This window comes from Solanum verrucosum, unplaced genomic scaffold, assembly GCF_900185275.1.
Source record: "Solanum verrucosum unplaced genomic scaffold, falcon-dt-bn FXZP01000135.1, whole genome shotgun sequence".
Classification (NCBI taxonomy): Eukaryota; Viridiplantae; Streptophyta; class Magnoliopsida; order Solanales; family Solanaceae; genus Solanum; species Solanum verrucosum.
The window spans coordinates 780,801-804,568 of NW_026020360.1; positions in this window are offsets into that span (position 1 = coordinate 780,801).

The following is a 23,768-nucleotide window of genomic DNA, read 5'->3' on the forward strand; positions in this document are numbered from 1 at the left end:
GGGACTTTAGCAACTGAACATGGCATGAGAAATTGTCATCTGATTCAGCATTAATACATTCTCTTTTATCTCCTTCAACACCCTGTCGTGTTCTTTGACTTTGCGATGAATGAGTAAGAGTACCTCTTTTATCTGCCCACCTTCTTTCTTGTTTGAACTTCGACACTCATGAAGGGGGATAGACCTATCTTTTCTTTGGCACATTACTTCCAGCTCCATGACCTTTTTGGCTAAGATGTCCATCTGACCCAACAATATGTCTAAGTCTTGGCCCTACACTATCTCCTTGTTGATCTTAGCCACGCAATCAAAGAGTTGGGTTGCTGTTTCATAGGGTTGTCGCATCAAACATGTCACGACCCAGGGGTACCCCCTAGACGTAACATGGCATACTTAACCCCAAAAGGGTCTAATATAAGCCCTTAGCATCATAACATAGGTAATAGAAATGAAAATACAGAACAATTTAAACTTTTACAATCAATGCCATATTTTACAAAAGCAAGCGGAAGTCTTACTAAAACCTTTGTCTCAAACCATCTATTTGAACTCATGAATACAAGTCTTTGTGATGTAGCCCATACAAAGTCTAAAAACATAAAGAAATGAAATAATAGATTTAAGGGTTCGTTCTTGAAGCTATGAGGACTCCCCAATTCTTCAACTCTTCTAGATCCTTGGAAACCTATCCTTCAAAGCAAGTCAATCTCCTCAATCCTACATTTGTTTAGAATATAGGCAATATGCGTTAGTATAAAATGTACCAAGTATGAAAGCTAGCACAACATCATAAGAGCATCTCAGATGGTTAGTCAACAGAAGACACAAGCACAATAGATAATAACATAGTCTTGGCATAATCATCATAGCCATAGCATTGTCTCCAACATAAGCTTCATATTAACACAAGTCAACATAAGACATAGTTAATGGGCATAGGAGAAAAGTCATAATCATATCAGCATAATCGACTCTTAGTCATCATTACCATAATAGCACCATTCTCAAGTTACCTCAAAACTATACATGTGCAAAGCAAGAATAGCATCCCATACTACTACCCTTCGTCCTCTTAATCATAGTCTATATGCATGGTTAAGGCATAAGTCTTTCTACCATAAGGGCACCATACTTCTAAGTAACCTCAAGACACACTTGTCCAATGTATGAAAGGCATCCCATACTATCCTTCACACTAATCATAGCCTTAAATTCATCTTATTCATATTCACCCTCCTTTTGGTCTTACTATAAGATTACTTCATATAGACAACGAAACTAATACCTTAGTCAATCATATTTTGGAAGGCAACTATGGCAAAAACCCAAGCTAAGTCATACTACATAAGGGAACCCATCACAACTAGCCTCAAGTCATACTTGTGCCACATATGGATAACATCCCATACTACTACCCACACCCAATACTTCTTTAGACTATCATGAATGTCCACTAGTTGGGGAATAATACCTCTATTCTATTTACCTCTTCAAGGCTACAAAGGAATAACCCCCTAATAGGCTAGACCATGCTATCATCTTGCTTACATAACTAGGTTAAGCTAAGCTAACTACCTTGGAAGACAAACGAATATGCAAGTCCAAGCTACTCTAGGAAAGGTACAAGTGTCCTATCCTAGCTACCATGAAATAGTCCTAACCAACTAAGTCATGCTACCCTTACAAGTGTACTATAATACAATTGCAAGGTATCCATAAGGGAGTATGATTATCAACTCTAAGCTATCCTTAGGAAAGTATGAATCCTCATCCCAAGCTTTCATGAATAACCTAACTCAAGCCATCCTTGAAATGCACCTTACAATGCAAGTCAAGCTACCCTTAGGAGAGTATGGATCCTCAATCCTAAAGCTACCATCAAATGGTCTTGGCCAAACCAAGTCATGCTACCACGAAAGCATCCTAACAATGACTACTACTAACTCATGCTACCATGACATTTACTCTACAATTCTAAGTCAAGCTATCCCTTAGGAGAGTATAGATCCTCCATTCCAAGCTATCAACCTTGGTATTATCCTACTAAGCCAAGCTATACATGAATGGAACATATGTCACAACTTCAAGCTATTCTAGTCTAAAATGCTTTGATTCAATTTAGGTTATTAAGCAAACGTCGAATCCTTCTATGTGAGATAACCCTTGGATCTCCTATAAATTCATGCCTAAGTGTGTAAGAGAAAGAGAATACACAACAAGATCACATCATGTTGACTTTACACCCAAAGCCCTAACAATGATGGCTACAAGCCCTACTTCCAAGCTTAACTTCATTCTATCATGATCCATGTCTAAATTACAAGCTATTCAATCATATTCCTTACTACTAAGTGATTCTAGTCATAATTGATTCATAAAGGTTCAATTCTAACTTTACAAGTCAAAATCCTTCCTATTTAATGAAGTCTAGTTCACTTCATGATTAGATGATCCTAACTATGATAAATTAGTATTCAAGAGATTGATTTTGGAAGATCACCTTTGAACCATGAACTTTGCCTCTAATGGCACAAACCCAAAAAGATCACATTCATCAATTTAGATTAGGGTTTACCATAGGCCTTGACCTACGCCCATGACCTACGGGGAATAGATTGATCTACTGGCCGTAGATGGCCATCCATAGGTCACAAATTTGATTGCTTTGGGGACTGTTTTTGGGGTCCCCCTCAAGGACCCTTTGGGTGGTCCTTGGGGGGTCGTATCCGGATGTTTAACCCCTAAAACCCCTATTCTAATTACGGGAACCATTTATTTTGATTTTAATCCTCATATGATACTCCAAAACGCTTACGAAAGGCTCTAGAACTCACTAATTTATGGGGTGTTACAAAAACAATCCGAAGCGAGTTGATCAACCACTCTTTTATTTTCAGGACCAAGACCTCTGTAGAAACATTCCAGCAGCATTTTATCTGGAATTCCATGAGTTGGGAATTTCTTCAACAGTGCCTTAAATCTTGGCCACAACTCATGGATGGTCTCACCCTCCAATTGCTTGAAAGTTAGGATATCATCCCTAAGAATCATCAATCTCAGAAGAGAGTGATCCATTGGTTCACTGTTGCTATAAGATATCTTCAATTCCTTGGCTCAACAAGCAACACACAAACCACAACTAAAAGCAAGTAGACTCAACTATGACTAACAAGAACAAAATTCAACTTAAATAGAGAATCTTAACCAACATCACTCCCCGGCAGCGGCACCCTTTTGATAGAATAAAGTTATCAAGGACACTTAATCCAGTTCTAAGCATCAATGATCGTTAGTCAGTATATAACCCAACTAAATGAGCTAGGGTCGAATCCCACAGGGAGCGGTACATGTTTAAGATTATATAGGAAACTATGAATATGCTCAAGTCAATCATAGGAATAGACATTATCAAATAAAAATATAATTCAAATTAGGGGGTGACACGAATGTAAAATAAAGCGGGTTTTGGTTTGAAATTATCAACTACATGTCACGACCTGAGAGCACCACCTAGTCGTAACATGGCGTACTCGACCACAAACTACCATCTCAACTCTATCAAGTCGCATAGCAGTAGTTGGCATCACAACCAACCGTTTCTCTCTCTCAACCCTTGTAACATAAAACTTTCAAGTGGTCATATTCTAAAGACCATCGGATAAAGAACGAGAGAGAGACATTATAGAGCTAAACTCTATGGCATGACTTCAAGAATATCAAAGAAGAGTAACTTTCTAACATCCTTTATCCGATCGCTCATAGATGTGTCGCGACTCACACAGATGAACAAGACTCTACTAGACGTGGCTTGTGAGACATCAACCTAAAAACCATTCCCAAAACCTTGTGCTCTGATACCATGTTTGTCACGACCCGAGAGCACCCCCTAGTTGTAACACGGTGTACTCGACCCTGATGGGGTCTTATACAAGCCTCATAACATTCATTCATTGCATAGGTATTAGAAATAGTACGGAATAAAAACTTTTTATTCAAAAACCATACAATCTAAAGACATTCATTAAAACACAAGCGGAAGTCTATATGTCACTTGGCCATCTTAGACACTATCTTTAAATATAGGGACACGACTCTTTATAATAGAATTCAAAAGTAGTGTATTAAATGAAAAGAAAGAAACTTCTAGGAAGACACTAGTCCTCGAACTATGAGGAACTACCACTTGATCTTGGAAGAATAGCAATCCAAGTACTTCAATCTAGATAGAAGAAATAACATGCCGGAACCTACACTTTGTAGTAAAAACATAGAAGAATGGGTTAGCACACAAAAATGTACTAAGTATGATGACCATGCACAAATATGCCTTAAAAAGGGACATTTTGGTTAGAAACCATGCATGATGCAACTTTTTAGAAACATCATGAACAATAGCATAAGAGACATCAAGTACAAATATAATCATCATACAAGTCATAACATCACATTTGAACAATATCAACATGTAACTCTTTCCCTTCACATTTAGCCTTCACCTCAAGTATCCCTCATGCTATACCTTGTGCAATGTATGGATAGCGTCCCATACCACCATCCACACCAAGGTACCACATTAAGGTCACCAAAAGAGAACTTACCATTCCTTCTTTTTCACCCTTGCACAATATTCACACATAAGAGACAACATTTCATAACACATGACAAGGGAAAATAACTCATAATATCAACCAAGTATAGCATGCATCATCACATTAAGAATTTAAGAGTCAAAATTCTTCAATAACTTCATTTAGAGGACTTTCATTCATTAGTCATTAAGACTTAGAGAACTCACTATAGCCCTCTTGAAGCCTACTGGTGCCATGTATGGATAGCATCCCATACTACTACCCACACTTCATTGAAGTCCTCAAGAAACTATAATTCACATCTCACATGATGGGAATAAGCTTTTAACCGACATATACCATGAGATCTTGCTCATGGAATCCGTTGTCATGTAACCCCACACTGTAAAAGGTGGTCAATTTGCCTAAGGAAGAATGGTATTTAGCTTAAGTGGATCCACTAGCTATCCTATGTGGGCACATAGTTAAGGGACAAGGAGATTGCTACTATATACCTTGGCTCAACTCACGTGAGGGAATCCATCTCAAGAGATTGCTACTAGAAACTCCACCTCAACTCACGTGAGGGCTTTCATCTCATTCAATATCCTCTCGGTGCTTAGCCTACATTCCCATAGAGTATTTTAACATTCATCACATTAAGGGATAAAAGATTGTAACTAGAGACCCCGCCTCAACTCACGTGAGGGAATACATCTCAACCCAACATTCATTCATTGTATAGCTCATAGAGTCAAAGATGAGAATAGCCTTTCGTCTAAGAATCACATTATCGTTCATTAGTGCAAGATCGAGAATATCCTTTCAATCAACACATCATTATCATTCATTAGAGTAAAATTGAGAATAGCCTTTCAATAAGTACTTCATCACTAAATCATCATTGAACCTCATTCATTCTTCATTCACAAGTGTTAATAGAGAGATAACATCAATCCTAACACAATTAGGTTCTAGACATGATCATCATTCATTCATTTATATCACACACATGCATCATATCACAATTATTCATTTACCTCCACATGTACGGTACAAGGAATATATCCATCAATTTAATACCACAATATACCTATTAAACAAACACCTCCACTTTTCAAGTGGATCAACATCTAATTCACAATTCCAATTCAACAAGTAATTGATCATAACTTTCCCTTTAAGGGTCATACTTCCAAATCATCAACAAACCAAAAATTCACTACAATTAGGGCATGGGTAATGATATACTTCAATAATCTAAAGCAATTTAGGCAAATTTGATTCACATGCATTCATCATCAACAAACCCACTTCATAAAAGCACAATTTAGGAATTGAGAGAAATCGTGGGTTCATAGAGTATTTTCATCATAAATCATCAATTAAACATTAATACAATCATAATTTATCACTAGAAACCATTTGAAAAATGTTTGATGAAAGAACCCATGAGATTGAGTAAAACCTATGGTTTTTGAGAAACTTGAAACTTTGAAATCTATTTTGAAATTGACTCTAGGGTGAAAGCTAACCCTAGATGAATGGTCACCATACCTTAATATATGAATTCCATGAAAATCCACTCAATTAGCCTTCCTCTTCAAGCCCTAAGTCTTCTTCTTCTCTAAGTCTTCAATGGCGTTCTAGCGAGAATATTTTTTGAGAGGGAGGGGTTTTGATTTGGGGAATTTGAAGAATAAAATCTAAAATAGTATTCTAATGTTTTAATACTATTAAAATATCTTAATAACCCTAAAATAACAGTCAATACACTTAAAACAATTAATTAACCAATTACCAAAAGACCCCTACATTTGGCCGCAACTTGACAGCAAAACAGTGGAGACTTACGCCATAGACCTACGGACCGTACTACTGGTCCATGGTCTGGGGGTGTGGCTTGGTTTGGGGTCCCTTGACCTACGAAGGCCATCCACGGGGCATGGCCCCCTTCCGTAGGTCACCAAACTTTGGCCGACTTTTTGTTTTGGGGCAGCCTTGGGGTTTAGACTTAGGGTCCTCCTCAAGGACCCTTAAGGTTGTCCTTGGGGAGTCGTACTTTGACGGTTAACCACTAAACCCCTCAACCATGACTCGGGACAACATCAAACACCCTGAAACCTCACACCAAATTCAAACACATGCACATTAGGCTCTAGTTTTACTTATTCGCTTTTAAGGTCGTTACATTTTCCCCCACGAAGGAACATTCGTCCTCGAATGACACTTTAAATACATTAATGGGTTAACGACTCAAGACTAACAGTCCATGAAGCAAGCAACATTATAAACAATACACAAAACTAGGATAGAACATCAATTCCATATCAACAAGCTCAATGCAACACAAGAAAGTAGGAACTACTTCTACATACTCATTATGCATCCAAACTTCACATTTCTCATTACATTGGAGGCATTACCTTCTCCAACTCATATCATGTTCCTCACAACATCATTAAACACATTATGCATTTACTCTGAAAAGCACATATAGGCATGTTCAACAATTCACCTCATGAAGCATATAGACAAGTCATACTGAATGCAAATTAACACGAGGAACAATAAATCATGAAAACTCATTTTTTCAACTAACAAGAATTCAACTAGAACATGCATAACCTAAGGAGAACATGGAAAGTCAAATTCACACATGACTCTAAAACATGCTACAAGGAACTCTTGGTCTCAAGCTTGAATAAGAATAGAAGGAAAGAGATGAGGATAACAACACTCTCAATAACCTTACTATTCAACATACTATCCCCCACTTAGGAGAAAACCCAACTAAGGCTAACATGAAACAACATAAGGAACCTCATCATAACAAAAAGGAACTATAACTTACTAGTGTTTTTAAAGTAGGAAGGTCATCATCAAGCAACTCTTGCTCACAACCAACCTTACCAACACCACTCAAGGTCTCACATGAGTCTACCACACCGGGCCTAAACTCCTCAAACTCACTACACCTCATAAGGTGAGAAATTCAATCAAGCCTAACTCATGATAATCAAGGACACTCAAAGACCTTACCATCTAGACATATTATCCCCCACTTGGAAGAAAGCTTATACAAGATCTTTCAAACTTCACTTCTTTCCACTCTAAGGTCGGAGAAAAACAACACTAAACCTTCACACTCATCACCCAAGGTGATGCTACCCCAAGGTGAATTACATTTCTACTCCTCTTTAAGGAGTCTACTCTCTCAACACTTCAAGGCATCACTTAAACATCTGAAACGACCCCAAAAATGCCCGAAAATGTGCTTCGGAAACACCTAAAATTGTAATTTCCATATATCTCAAAATCCGTGCATCATTTCGGAAATTCGACTTCATATTCTTATTCAGGGGGTCAAATTGAGTGGGAAATGAGTTTAACCCGAATTTTAGAACAACCGTATCAAAATTTGAAAATCGCAAAAAATGCGATTTTGAGGGTCAACTTTAAAGGGGCATATCTCTCAGCACACAAGGAACTGGAAGGAGCTCAAACTATCAAAATTAAAGCTTTGTGAGTTAGCTTTCCAACGCAATTTGTTTTGCCTCATTCCGAGTTAGGATGAAAGAGTTATAACCATTTTCGTAAAACCTCGCCGGCAGAAAAGTGCCATTTCCAGTAAGCCGAAACACTGTTCACCCGCCCCATTAATTTTTCTAAGTGTTGGACAATTTTTTTTCCAAAAGGGCATATGATATTCCCTATATATCATTAGTTCATTCCAAGTCTCTAAAACATTTCTCAAACATCCAAAAACTCTCTCTAAACCCTCTCCAAAATTCCACCAAGATCTTCAACCAAATTCAAACATCTCAAACTCTAATTCCGGACTCAAGATTCAATCTCAAGCATCAATTCTCCATTCCAATCTTCATCAGGATTCTCCAAAGTTGAGGTATGTGGGTTTGATTGTGGAAACCTTCCTTTCCACAAGTCCAACCATTTATCCTCTATTTTACTCCAAGTTTATGGGTCCTTATGATCATTTATGAACTCTTGAATTATGGAATTATTACTACACATCCTATTATGGTCTATTTTTGTATATTAGCATGAAAAGGAATGATTATATGATGTTTATGGTTTTCATGCCTCCATGATCAAATTATGAAGGTTGTTATATATGTATATATATATGTATGTTGTTGGTGGGCTGTTTTATATAGATTTTGAAATTGGTTGGACTTAGTACTCTTAAAATACATGATTTTATTTACATGAACAAGTAGCCCACCATATGTTTGATAAAATGCCATTTATAGAATTCTTATGAAATGGAAGGTCCAATGTACGTCCTATGAGTCGGATGATTATATAAGTATTGAAATGATGATGAAATGGATACATGTATATGATTTTCTCTATATAGTGTGTGAGTCGATCAAGCCTAGCTCGGGGGGTTGTAGGCCCGGGTAACCGTATCAAGGGGTTGGTACCTTGGTTGCCTAGTACGGGGGGTAGTAGGCCCGTATAACCGTATCGAGGGGTTTGTACCTTGGTTGCCTAGTACGGGGGGTAGTAGGCCCGTATAACCATATCGAGGGGTTTGTACCTTGGTCCCTAGCTCGGGGGGTGGTAGGCCCGGGTAACCACATTGAGGGGTTTGTACCTCTTTCGCCTCTCCAAGGGGGTGGTAGGCCTTGGAAATACTATATTGATGGTCACTCACTACACATATACTATGCCCTACTAAATATGATTTTTATATAAGCATCATTATACATATCATCTCATTAATATGCTATCTATCGGGTACGATTATGCATTTTGCCTATGATGTCCATCCCTTGTTGCATTGCATTGCATCCCATATACTTAGTACATTCAACGTACTAACGCATACTCTATGCCTACATGATGTCACCATGTAGGGACCGGAGCACCGCTTGACCCTCGTCCTCCGCGTGGCTAATACGATTTTCTATCAAGGTTATTGGTGAGTCCTCCATTCCGGGGACGTTGCTTATGATCTTTTGCTATGTATAAGACTTTTCCTTTTAGATATGTTTTGACTATGAGGGTGAGCCCAGTTGTTTGTCTTGGCCCCCGCTAAAGTACCTATGTTTAGAGGTGGTGTTGGACAAGTTGTGTATTATGCTTGAGCTTGACTCAGCTATGGTATTTAAGTATCATTTCTTCTTCTTCTTTTTTTCTTGCTCCCTTAGTCCCGATTTCCCCCTTTGATTATGCTTATGGCTTATGGTCATTTTAATTGCTTCCGCGACCAAGGATGTGTAATGATACGCTATGAGGCTTGTTTGGGGTTCCTTCGGGTTCCCCATTCGCCGGTCACGTCTAGGCCCTAGGCTTGGGTCGTGACAAACTTGGTATCAGAGCACTAGGTTGATAGATCCTCGGAGTCCAACATACCGCGTTGATTAGAGTCCGATTCATGGTTGTGTTGTGCACCACAATTATGAGTAGGAGGCTATGAGACGTTTTAGGAAATGTTTCCCTTCTCCTTTTTCTAAGTCGTGCTGTAGAGTTGAATTAAGGTCTTCCCTAACGGTTGTTCTTTGCTATGCTAGATCATGCCTAATACAAGAGGAAGACGAGCCCGCGCACCCGAGGAACAACCGACCAATGGGGATCTTCGGGATGCCCTTACTTTATTTGCACAAGCTATGGCTAATCAAGCCAACCACGGGGCCCAAACCCCTCAGGCTCCTACCCCGGCATCTCGGGTGAGAGACTTCGTGCGGATGAATCCCCCGGAATTCTATGGGTCTAAGTTAAATGAAGACCCTCAAGAGTTTATTGATGAAGTCCTCAAGATATTAGCTATCATGGGTGTGAAGTCAGAAGATAAGGCGGAGTTGGCGGCCTACCAACTAAAAGGGGTGGCCCAAATATGGTACAACCAATGGAAGGAAGAGAAGGGGGTAAACTATGTGGTGCATTGGGAAGAGTTCAAAACGGCTTTCCTTAATCGATTCTTTCCTCTTGAGCTTAGGGAAGCCAAATTGGTGGAGTTCATGAATTTAAAACAAGGGTCTATGAGTGTGAGGGAGTATGCTCTCAAGTTTAACCAACTTTCAAGGTATGCTCCACATTTGGTTGCCGACTCACGGTCTAGGATGAACAAATTCGTGATGGGTGTGTCCGACCTAGTGAGTGAAGAATGCCGGTCCGCAATGTTGATTAGTGACATGGACTTGTCCCGCTTGATGGTCTATGCCGAACAAATGGAGGAGGAGAAGTTGAGGAAGAAGAGGGGTCATGAGGCCAAGAGGGCCCGTTTTGAGGGCAAGTTCCAAAGTAGAACGGGAGGCCGGTTTCATCAAGGTCAAGGGTCTTCTCATGCGCTCCATAAGGGGTTTGCCAATGATGTTCCAAGGGCCCAAAGTGTTAGGGGTATGGGTCATATTGATGTATGTCCGAAGTGTGGTAAGGGCCATGGTGGCCCGTGCTTGAAAAATACCGGTGCTTGCTATAGGTGTGGGGAAATGGGGCACAAGGCAATGGATTGTCCTCGAAATCGCAACAAGGGTAAGGAGGTCCGTCCACAAGGTGCCAATGCGGTTCCTTTGGGGAGAGGGGGCCGACAAGATGGTGCCCCAAGGCACAATCGATTTTATGCTTTGCATGGGAGGCAAGGGGTCGACGAAGTCCCCGACGTCGTTACCGGTATGTTGAAAATCTTTGACTTTGATGTATATGCATTAATTGATCCGGGTGCCTCTCTTTCTTTTGTCACCCCCTTTGTTGCCAACAAGTTTCATGTTGAGCCCGAATTGTTGCGTGAGTCATATAAGGTGTCTACTCCTATTGGTGCATATGTTGTTGCTAGGAAGGTCTATAGAAATTGTCCTATTTGCATCTTGCATAAAATATTGCCTTGTGATCTTGTTGAGTTGAACATGGTCGATTTTGATGTTGTTCTTGGGATGGATTGGTTGCATGCATACTATGCTTCCATTGATTGTAGAACCCGTAGGGTCAAGTTCCAATTCCCAAGTGAACCCATTCTTGAGTGGGAGAGCCAAAATGTGGTAGTCAAGGGTAGGTTCATCTCTTGCATTAAAGCCCGTAAGTTGATCTCTAAGGGGTGTCTCTATCATCTTGTGAGGGTTAGGGATGTGGAGTCCAAAACCCTTCCTATAGAGTCGGTTCCGATCGTAAATGAATTCCTTGATGTCTTTCCTAATGACCTTCCCGGTGTTCCTCCCGAAAGGGAAATAGATTTTGGCATAGACCTCCTCCCCGATACTCAACCCATTTCTATCCCCCCTTATCGTATGGCCCCGGCGGAGTTAAAGGAGTTGAAGGAACAATTGAGGGACTTGTTGGAGAAGGGTTTTATTAGGCCTAGCCAATCACCATGGGGTGCACCGGTGTTGTTTGTGAAGAAGAAAGATGGGTCCCTTAGGATGTGTATTGATTACCGGCAACTCAATAGGGTCACCATCAAGAATAAATATCCTCTTCCTAGGATTGATGACTTGTTCGACCAATTACAAGGGGCTAGCCACTTCTCTAAGATTGATCTTCGGTCCGGGTATCATCAAGTGAAGGTGAGGGAGTGTGACATTCCCAAGACAGCCTTTCGGACTAGGTATGGGCATTATGAATTTGTGGTCATGTCCTTTGGGTTGACCAATGCACCGGCTATCTTCATGGACCTAATGAACAGGATCTTTAAACCCCACCTTGATTCCTTTGTTGTGGTCTTCATTGATGATATTTTAATCTATTCGCATAGCGAGGAAGAACATATGGGTCACTTGAGGGTTGTGTTGCAAAGATTGAGAGAGGAGAAGTTGTATGCCAAGTATGAAAAGTGTGAATTTTTGTTGAGGGAGGTTGCCTTCCTAGGTCATGTGGTGTCGGGGGATGGTATTAAGGTAGATCCTAAGAAGACCGATGTGATTAGAAATTGGCCTAGGCCATTGACCCCGTCGGATATTAGGAGCTTCTTGGGCTTAGCGGGTTACTATCGGAGATTTGTGAATGGGTTTTCTTCTATTGCTTCTTCCATGACTAAGTTGACACAAAAGAAGGCTAAGTTTGAGTGGACCGACGAGTGTGAGAGGAGTTTTCAAACCTTGAAAGATAAACTTGTGTCCGCTCCTATATTGTCACTACCGGATGGGCTTGAGGGATTTGTTGTGTATTGTGATGCTTCTAGAGTTGGCTTGGGTTGTGTCCTAATGCAAAATGGTAAGGTGATATCCTATGCTTCTAGACAACTCAAAGTGCATGAAAAGAACTATCCTACGCATGACCTTGAATTAGCCGCGGTGGTGTTTGCTTTAAAGATTTGGCGTCATTACTTGTATGGGGTACATGTTGATGTGTTCACCGATCATAAGAGCCTCCAATATGTCTTCACCCAAAAAGACCTCAACTTGAGACAAAGAAGGTGGCTAGAATTTCTTAAAGATTATGATATGAGTGTGCATTATCATCCCGGTAAAGCTAATGTGGTGGCGGATGCTTTGAGTAGGGTGTCTATGGGTAGCCTAGCTCATGTGGATATTGGTGATAGGGAAATGGCTAGGGAGGTGCATCGGTTGGCAAGGTTGGGGGTTAGGTTGGAAGAGGTTGGTAATGGTGGTGTGGTCGTTGTTGATGGTGCTAGGTCTTCCTTGGTTGATGAGGTGATAGCAAAACAAGATCTCGACTCGTCCTTGTTAGAATTGAAGGCCTTGGTGAAAGAGGGCAAGGTGGAAGTTTTCTCCCAAGGGGGAGATGGTGCCCTTAGGTACCAAGGTAGGTTGTGTGTGCCTTGTGTTGATGGTTTGAGGGAGAAAATTCTTGAGGAGGCTCATAATTCTTCCTACTCCATTCACCCCGGTTCCACCAAAATGTATAGAGATTTGAGGGATGTGTATTGGTGGGGAGGCATGAAGAAGGACATTGCCAAATTCGTCTCCGGTTGTCATAGTTGTCAACAAGTCAAGGCCGAACATCAAAGGCCGGGTGGTCTAACCCAAGACATAGAGATTCCTACTTGGAAGTGGGAAGAAATTAATATGGATTTTGTAGTTGGTTTACCCAAGACTAGAAAAGGTTTTGATTCTATTTGGGTGGTGGTTGATAGGATGACAAAATCGGCTCATTTTCTACCGGTAAAGACAACATATGGGGCGGAAGATTATGCAAGGTTATATATTCATGACTTGGTAAGGTTGCATGGGATTCCTCTATCCATCATATCGGACCGTGGTACTCAATTTACTTCACACTTTTGGAAGTCCTTTCAAAGGGGTCTAGGTACGAGAGTTAAGCTTACTACGGCCTTTCACCCGCAAACGGATGGACAAGCCGAAAGGACTATCCAAACACTTGAGGATATGCTTAGGGCTTGTGTATTGGAGCTTAAGGGTAGTTGGGATGATCATCTTCCATTGATTGAGTTTGCCTATAACAATAGCTATCATTCTAGCATCGGTATGGCTCCTTTTGAGGCTCTCTATGGGAGACGTTGTAGATCACCGGTTGGGTGGTTTGAGGTTGGTGAGGTGGCCTTGTTAGGACCAGATCTAGTTATGGAGGCTCTTGAGAAGGTTAGGATGATTAGAGAAAGGTTGAAGACGGCCCAAAGTCGCCAAAAGTCCTATGCCGATGTGAGGAGAAGGGCTCTTGAATTCCAAGTTGGTGATTGGGTCTATTTGAAGGTGTCACCCATGAAGGGTGTGGTTCGTTTTGGTAAGAAGGGCAAGTTGAGCCCAAGATACGTGGGTCCTTATAAAGTGATGAGGAGAATTGGCAAGGTAGCTTATGAGTTGGAATTGCCTAGCGAAATGGATTTGGTTCATCCGGTATTTCATGTGTCTATGTTGAGGAAGTGTGTGGGTGATCCAAATGCCATTGTGTCTCTTGATGTTGTGGGTGTTGTTGAAGATAATTTGACCTATGAAGAGGTTCCGGTCCAGATTTTAGATAGACAAGTGAAGAGGTTGAGAAACAAAGATGTGGCTTCCGTTAAAGTCCTTTGGAGAACTCAACAAGTTGAGAGTGCTACTTGGGAGGCCGAAGCGGACATGCAAAGGCGATATCCTTATCTTTTCCACTCCACTCAAGCTTAAGGTATTGATCTAAGCCCTTTATAAAATCTCAGGTCTTAAGTTCAACCCCCATGTCATTGCATACATTCATGTTTAAATTGACAAGTTCATTGTGGTTTTACAACTATGTTGAAGTTTTTGAAATGAGGTGTAAGTGCATTGTTGCATCCTTATGTGGTCTGATATTGCCATGTTTGTGTCCCTCATGTACGTTTCTTTAACATTCGAGGACGAATGTTCCCAAGGGGGAGATATTGAAACGACCCCAAAAATGCCCGAAAATGTGCTTCGGAAACACCTAAAATTGTAATTTCCATATATCTCAAAATCCGTGCATCATTTCGGAAATTCGACTTCATATTCTTATTCAGGGGGTCAAATTGAGTGGGAAATGAGTCTAACCCGAATTTTAGAACAACCGTATCAAAATTTGAAAATCGCAAAAAATGCGATTTTGAGGGTCAACTTTAAAGGGGCATATCTCTCAGCACACAAGGAACTGGAAGGAGCTCAAACTATCAAAATTAAAGCTTTGTGAGTTAGCTTTCCAACGCAATTTGTTTTGCCTCATTCCGAGTTAGGATGAAGGAGTTATAACCATTTTCGTAAAACCTCGCCGGCAGAAAAGTGCCATTTCCAGTAAGCCGAAACACTGTTCACCCGCCCCATTAATTTTTCTAAGTGTTGGACAATTTTTTTTCCAAAAGGGCATATGATATTCCCTATATATCATTAGTTCATTCCAAGTCTCTAAAACATTTCTCAAACATCCAAAAACTCTCTCTAAACCCTCTCCAAAATTCCACCAAGATCTTCAACCAAATTCAAACATCTCAAACTCTAATTCCGGACTCAAGATTCAATCTCAAGCATCAATTCTCCATTCCAATCTTCATCAGGATTCTCCAAAGTTGAGGTATGTGGGTTTGATTGTGGAAACCTTCCTTTCCACAAGTCCAACCATTTATCCTCTATTTTACTCCAAGTTTATGGGTCCTTATGATCATTTATGAACTCTTGAATTATGGAATTATTACTACACATCCTATTATGGTCTATTTTTGTATATTAGCATGAAAAGGAATGATTATATGATGTTTATGGTTTTCATGCCTCCATGATCAAATTATGAAGGTTGTTATATATGTATATATATATGTATGTTGTTGGTGGGCTGTTTTATATAGATTTTGAAATTGGTTGGACTTAGTACTCTTAAAATACATGATTTTATTTACATGAACAAGTAGCCCACCATATGTTTGATAAAATGCCATTTATAGAATTCTTATGAAATGGAAGGTCCAATGTACGTCCTATGAGTCGGATGATTATATAAGTATTGAAATGATGATGAAATGGATACATGTATATGATTTTCTCTATATAGTGTGTGAGTCGATCAAGCCTAGCTCGGGGGGTTGTAGGCCCGGGTAACCGTATCAAGGGGTTGGTACCTTGGTTGCCTAGTACGGGGGGTAGTAGGCCCGTATAACCGTATCGAGGGGTTTGTACCTTGGTTGCCTAGTACGGGGGGTAGTAGGCCCGTATAACCATATCGAGGGGTTTGTACCTTGGTCCCTAGCTCGGGGGGTGGTAGGCCCGGGTAACCACATTGAGGGGTTTGTACCTCTTTCGCCTCTCCAAGGGGGTGGTAGGCCTTGGAAATACTATATTGATGGTCACTCACTACACATATACTATGCCCTACTAAATATGATTTTTATATAAGCATCATTATACATATCATCTCATTAATATGCTATCTATCGGGTACGATTATGCATTTTGCCTATGATGTCCATCCCTTGTTGCATTGCATTGCATCCCATATACTTAGTACATTCAACGTACTAACGCATACTCTATGCCTACATGATGTCACCATGTAGGGACCGGAGCACCGCTTGACCCTCGTCCTCCGCGTGGCTAATACGATTTTCTATCAAGGTTATTGGTGAGTCCTCCATTCCGGGGACGTTGCTTATGATCTTTTGCTATGTATAAGACTTTTCCTTTTAGATATGTTTTGACTATGAGGGTGAGCCCAGTTGTTTGTCTTGGCCCCCGCTAAAGTACCTATGTTTAGAGGTGGTGTTGGACAAGTTGTGTATTATGCTTGAGCTTGACTCAGCTATGGTATTTAAGTATCATTTCTTCTTCTTCTTTTTTTCTTGCTCCCTTAGTCCCGATTTCCCCCTTTGATTATGCTTATGGCTTATGGTCATTTTAATTGCTTCCGCGACCAAGGATGTGTAATGATACGCTATGAGGCTTGTTTGGGGTTCCTTCGGGTTCCCCATTCGCCGGTCACGTCTAGGCCCTAGGCTTGGGTCGTGACAACATCACTATTTATCAACTCTTTCAACATACCTCAAAACTCATCATAAGCTCCTACCAACAACACACATAACAAATAAGCAGCCCATTCATACTAAAGTCAAACCACAAACTACCATCTCAACTCTATCAAGTCACATAGCCGTAGTTGTCATCACAATCAACCTTTTTTCTCCCTCAACCCTTGTAACATAAACCATTCAAGTGGTTATACGCTAAAAACCATCAGATAAAGAACGAGAGAAAAACATTATAGAGCAAAACTCTATGGCACCACTTCAGGAATACCAAAGAAGTGTAACTTTCTAACATCCTATAGACTCTCGCTCATAGATGTGTTGCGACTCACACCGATAAACAAGACTCTACTAGTCGTGGCTTGTGAGACATCAACCTAAAAACCATTCCCAAATCCTTGTGCTTTGATACGATGTTTTTCATGACCCGAGAGCACCCCCTAGTCGTAACACGGTGTACTCGACCCATAAGGGGTCTTATACAAGTCTCATAACATTCATTAATCGCATAGGTATTAGAAATAGTACGGAATGAAAACTTTTTATTTAAAAACCATACAATCTAAATACATTCATTAAAATGGAAGTGGAAGTCTTTATCTCACATGGCCATCTTAGACACTATCTTTAACAATATAGGGACACGAATCTTTACAATAGAATTCTAAAGTAGTCTGTTACATGAAAAGAAAGAAACTTCTAAAAGGAGAGTTTTCCTAGAACTATGAGGACGTACCACTTGATCTTGGAAGAATAGCAAACCAAGCACTTCAATCTAGATAGAAGCAATCACTTGCCGGAACCTACACTTTGTAGTAAAAACATAGAAGAATGGGTTAGCACACAAAAATGTACTAAGTATGATGACCACGCAAAAACATGCTTTGAAAAGGAACATTTTGGTTAGAAACCATGTATGATGCCACTTTTTTAGAAATATCAAGAACAATAGCATAAGAGACATCAAGTACAAATATAATCATCATACAAGTCATGACATCACATTTGAACAATATCAACATATAACTCTTTCCCTTCACATTTAGCCTTCACCTCAAGTAACCCTCATGCTATACCTTGTGCAATGTATGGATAGCGTCCCATACCACCATCCACACCAAGGTACCACATTAAGTTCACCAAAAGAGAACTTACCATTCCTTCTTTTTCACCTTTGCACAATATCTACACGTAAGAGACATAACATTTCATAAGACATGACAAAGGAAAATAACTCTTAATATAACCCAAGTATATCATGTATCATCACATTAAGCATTTAAGAGTCAACATTTTTCAATAACTTCATTTACTACCCACACTTCATTGAACTCCTCAAGAAACTATAATGCACATCTCACATGATAGGAATTAACTTTTAACCGACATAGACCGTGAGAGCTAGATCATGGAATCCGATGTCATGTAACCCCACACCGTAAAAGGTGGTCAACTTGCCGAAGGAAGACTGGTATTTAGTTTAAGTAGATCCACTAGCTATCCTATGTGGGCCCAGAGTTAAGGGACAAGGAGATTGCTACTATATACCCTGGCTCAACTCACGTGAGGGAATCCATCTCAAGAGATTGCTACTAGAAACCCCGCCTCAACTCACGTGAGGGCTTCCATCTCATTCAATATCCTCTCGGTGTTTAGCCTACATTCCCATAGAATATTTTAACATTCATCACATTAAGGGATAAAAGATTGTAACTAGACACCCCGCCTCAACTCACGTGAGGGAATACATCTCAACCCAACATTCATTCATTGTATAACTCATAGAGTCAAAGATGAGAATAGCCTTTCGTCTAAGAATCACATTATCGTTCATTAGTGCAAGATCGAGAATATCCTTTCAATCAACACATCATTATCATTCATTAGAGTAAAATTGAGAATAACCTTTTCAATAAGTACTTCATCATTATCATTATCATTGAACCTCATTCATTCTTCATTCACAAGTGTTAATAGAGAGAGAACATTCAATCCTAATACAATTAGCTTCTAGACATGATCATCATTCATTCATTTAGATAACACACATGCATCATATCACAATTATGCATTTAGCTCCACATGTAGGGTATAAGGAACAGATCCATCAATTCAATACAAGAATATACCAATCAAACAAACACCTCCACCTTTCAAGTGGATCAACATCTAATTCACAATTCTAATTTAACAAGTAATTGATCATAACTTCCCCTTCAAGGGTCATACTTCCAAATCATCAACACACCAACAATTCACTACAATTGGGGAATGGGTAGTGATATACTTCAATAATCTAAAGCAACTTAGGCAAATTTGATTCACATGCATTCATCATCAACTAACCCAATTCATTAAAGCACAATTTAGGAATTGAGAGAAATCAAGGGTTCATAGAGTATTTTCATCACAAATCATCAATTAAACATTAATACAATCATAATTTATCATTAGAAACCATTTGAAAACGTTTGATGAAAGAACCCATGAGATTGAGTAAAACCTAGGGTTATTGAGAAACTTGAAACTTTGAAATCTATTTTGAAACTGACTCTAGGGTGAAATCTAACCCTAGATGAAGGATCACCATACCTTAATAGATGAATTCCACGACAATCCACTCAATTAGCCTTCCTTTTCACGCCCTAAGTCTTGTTCTTCTCTTGGTCTTCAATGGCGTTCTAGAGAGAAGATATTTTGAGAAGGAGGGGTTTTAATTTGGGGAATTTGAAGAATTATATCTAAAATAGTATTTTAATGTTTTAAAACTCTTAAAATATTTTAATAACCCTAAAATAACCGTCCATACACTTAAAAAATTTAATTAACCAATTACCAAAAGAACCCTACACTTGGCAGCAACTTGACAACAAAACAGTGGAGACTCACGCCCTAGACCTACGGACCGTGAGTCCATTCACGGACCGTGAGTCCATTCACGGACCGTACTGCTGGTCCGTGGTCTGGAGATGTGGCTTGGTTTGGGGTCCCTTGACCTACAGAGGCCATCCACGGGGCATGGATGGACCTACGGGGAATGGACCCCTTCCGTAGGTCACCAAACTTTGGCCAACTTTTTGTTTTGGGGCAGCCTTGGGATTTAGACTTAGGGTCCTCCTCAAGGACCCTTAGGGTGGTCCTTGGGAAGTCGTACCTTGATGTTTAACCCCTAAACCCCTAACCATGACTCGGAACAATATCAAACACCCTTGAACCTCACACCAAGCTCAAACACACACATGTTAGGCTCTAGTTTGACTTATTCATTTTTAGGGTCGTTACACTACAACAATAGCAAATAATACGAAATTACAATAATGAGACGGGTTCTTGGGATGTAATTTGATTATAGGCTAATATAGACAAATAGGTAATTGCAAATGTTAGTAAATAGCTGTAAATTAGTCAATAGGCTAGACTATAGAGGAGATAAACTTTCTCTCGAACAATTTACCCCGAATCAAGACGGTTTCTCTGGACCACCAACAAGCAAGCAAATAAGAACATCCTATGCCTTAGTCCATTCACTCTCTCGAGCTGAATGTGTGGAAAAGCTTTTAGGATTCACTCTCTCGAGCTGAACCCATGAAAACCCAATACCCACAGACCATCAATCAATAATCTTGGTTTTAAAACCTCTCTCTCAAGCAAGCCAAAAACACAAAGGTAGGACTACATTTGCAACTACAATCTTTTAATTTTAACCACAATTAATGATTGAAATCACTTCTAAACAACATTTATACTAACAGTTAACAATACCCATAAGCTAAATCAACCCATAATCACATAATCATACCCCATGAATTAGGGTTTTAGCTAGACATCATAAAAAGATAAAAATCATTACCAAATTGTGTTACCATCAACTGGGTAACATTAATTTCGTCTTTGCATAGGTCCAAATTGAAGAAACTCAAAGACCCACTTCCAATTTCTCAAAAATGGAAAACTTCAATTCTTCAAAGCTAAGGAAAGCTTGTCTCAATACTCAGAGTTCAATGTCTCATATGATAGTTCTCAAAAAATTGATTCTTAGATAATGAGTAATATCAATAACTTATTAAACTAGATGTTCAAAAATGTATTTATTATTCGCCAAAAGTATGTTGCGAAGGGCCATTCGGCGAAGTAAGTCGGGCTCGCCGATCAGCTTGGTAATTAGCTCTTTGGTCAGTTCCATCGCCTTTTTGCTTTGGCCTTCAGCATCCTTAAACTTTGGGTGATCTAACACTGCATCAAGGAACCACTCGGCGACACACTGACTGCTCCTTTCTCTCGTCAACTTGATTTTCTCCTTCAGGACTTGGTACACTGGAACTTTAGGCGAGATGGTGGCCATTCGGCGACTCGCCAAAGGGACTTCGTGATCACTAGGCCTTCTTTTCTTCCTTCTTTCAGTTTGCTTCGTTCCTTTTTGAAAATTAGTGTCCATGCTTTGTTGCTCAATTCAAATACCTAGAAATCAAGGATTTTACATCAGTTATTGGAACAAAAGAATCATTTGAGGACACTAAATCTATCCAAATAAACCCCTAAATAAGTCCAAATCGTGGACTCATCAGTGAGCTGCCTATCTAGAATGGGCCTATGAAAGAATCTTTGTAAGAAGCTCTTTAACTGACGGTACACATAAGCGACGCTGGTATCTAAGGACTCCATCTCCAGTTAGCTCAAATAAAGGTTGTTGCTGCTGTGGAATCTTTTCCCTCAATTTCCTAAGCTCAGGATCTTCATGTTCCTGCCTTTTCACTTTAGTCACAAAGGATGATTCTTCCATATTCTTAACAAAAACACCTCCACCTCCTACATCTACAAAACGTACTTGCAAATTAACTAGCTGCCATAGGTCTTTTGTTATTCCAGTCTTATCAGTTTCAACATGACATAGACTACCCATGGACTTTTGCTGAGCGCATCAACAAAACATTAGCTTTGTCGGGATGATATAAAATGTCAACATCGTAGTCCTTTAATAATTCTAGCCATCTCCTTTGTCGCATGTTTAACTAAATCTGCTTAAGTAAATACTGAAGGCTCTGGTGATCAGTGAAAATATATATAGGAACCCCGTATAGATAATGCTGCCAAAGTTTTAGGGCAAAGACAACTGTAGCCAACTCATGATCGTGTGTGGGATAAATCTTCTCATGCTTCCGCAATTGTGTAGAGGCATATGCAATAACCTTACCATGCTGCATAAGAACACAACGTAGGACAATTCTTGAGGCATCACAGTAAACAACATAGACCTCATTACTATCTGGAAGAGTTAGGATAGGTGTGGTGGTAAGCCTTTTTTTAGTTCCTGAAAGCTCTGTTTGCATACCTCGGTCCACTAAAACATAGTTGTCTTATGTGTCAATTTTATCAATTCAATAATACTGTGGCAAGCCTAAAAAGCTGTGAACCTCCATCGAATTCAAGGGCCTCGTCCAAGTCATCACTGCTTCAATCGTTTGTCCATCAACCTTAATACCCTCAATTGTAATAACATGACCAAGAAAATCTATAGAAGTAAGCCAAAAATCACATTTATAGAATTTAACATATAACCTGCAATATTGGAGAGTCAGCAACACGACTCGCAAGTGGTCTGCAAGCTCAGCTTTCGACAGTGAATATATAAGAATGTCATCAATAAACACAATCACAAATTCATCCAAGAATGGTTTGAAGACCCGATTCATAAGGTCCATAAAGGATGCTGGGGCATTTTTAAGACCGAAAGACATGACAAGTAATTCAAAATGGTCATACCGCTTACTAAATATTGTTTTTGCTATATCAACTTCCCTGACTCGTAGCTGATGATAATCAAACCGCAAGTCAATCTTGAAAAAGCATTTGGCACCTTGTAACTGGTCGAATAAATCATCAATCAGTGGAAGAGGATATTTATTCTTAATAGTGACTTTATTTAGTTATCTATAGTCAACAAACATCCGTAAGGAGCCATCTTTCTTTTGAACAAAGAGCACTGGAGCACCCCATAGGGAAGTACTTCGCCTGATAACACCTTTATCGAGCAAGTCCTTCAATTGTTCCTTCAATTCTCTTAGCTCTACAGGTTCCATTCTATAGGGAGGAATCGATATAGGCTGCATATCAGGAAGCAAGTCTATCGAGAAATCAATTTCCCTTTCTGGGGGAATTCCTGGAAAATCATCAGGGAATACCATTGGAAATTCATTCACAATGGGAATTGACTGAAGAGTCGTGGATCAATATTCACAGATTTCATGTCAATCTTACTAGCAATAAATGGAGTGATCTATGAAAATGTAGAGCCAGGGTCTATCAATACGTAAACAACTTGAAAAGATATCCTCAATATACCTGTGAAAACATAAGGGGATGTCTCTGAATCTTGTCGGTGTGTGAGTGCATAAAAGTGGTTCTGGCCACCGCTCAAACCTTATGTATCTCCTTCATCTATCCCTCTACCACGACCCTGAGTAGACAGTGGTCCTGGTCGTAAGGCATGCATTGAGGGTTAAGAGGCTGTAGTGGATCGTGAAGGTTGAGCTAGATCACCTCTGGTCAACCTCGGGCACCAACTAAGAAAATGTCATGTATGCCGACAATTATAACATGCACTTAAACCCTTTCTACACTGCCCAGTGTATGGCTTACCGCACTATGTACAATGAGGAGTGGGATGTATTATCTATACGAAATGATCTTTTCAATGACCCTTAGACTGGCATGAGCTCTGACCTTCTCCTGACTGACTATAATGATCAAACCGCAGTCCCTGCACCTGTGGTGAGACACTTCCCGCTGGCTGAGGTGGATATCGATGGAATGGGGGCCTAAAT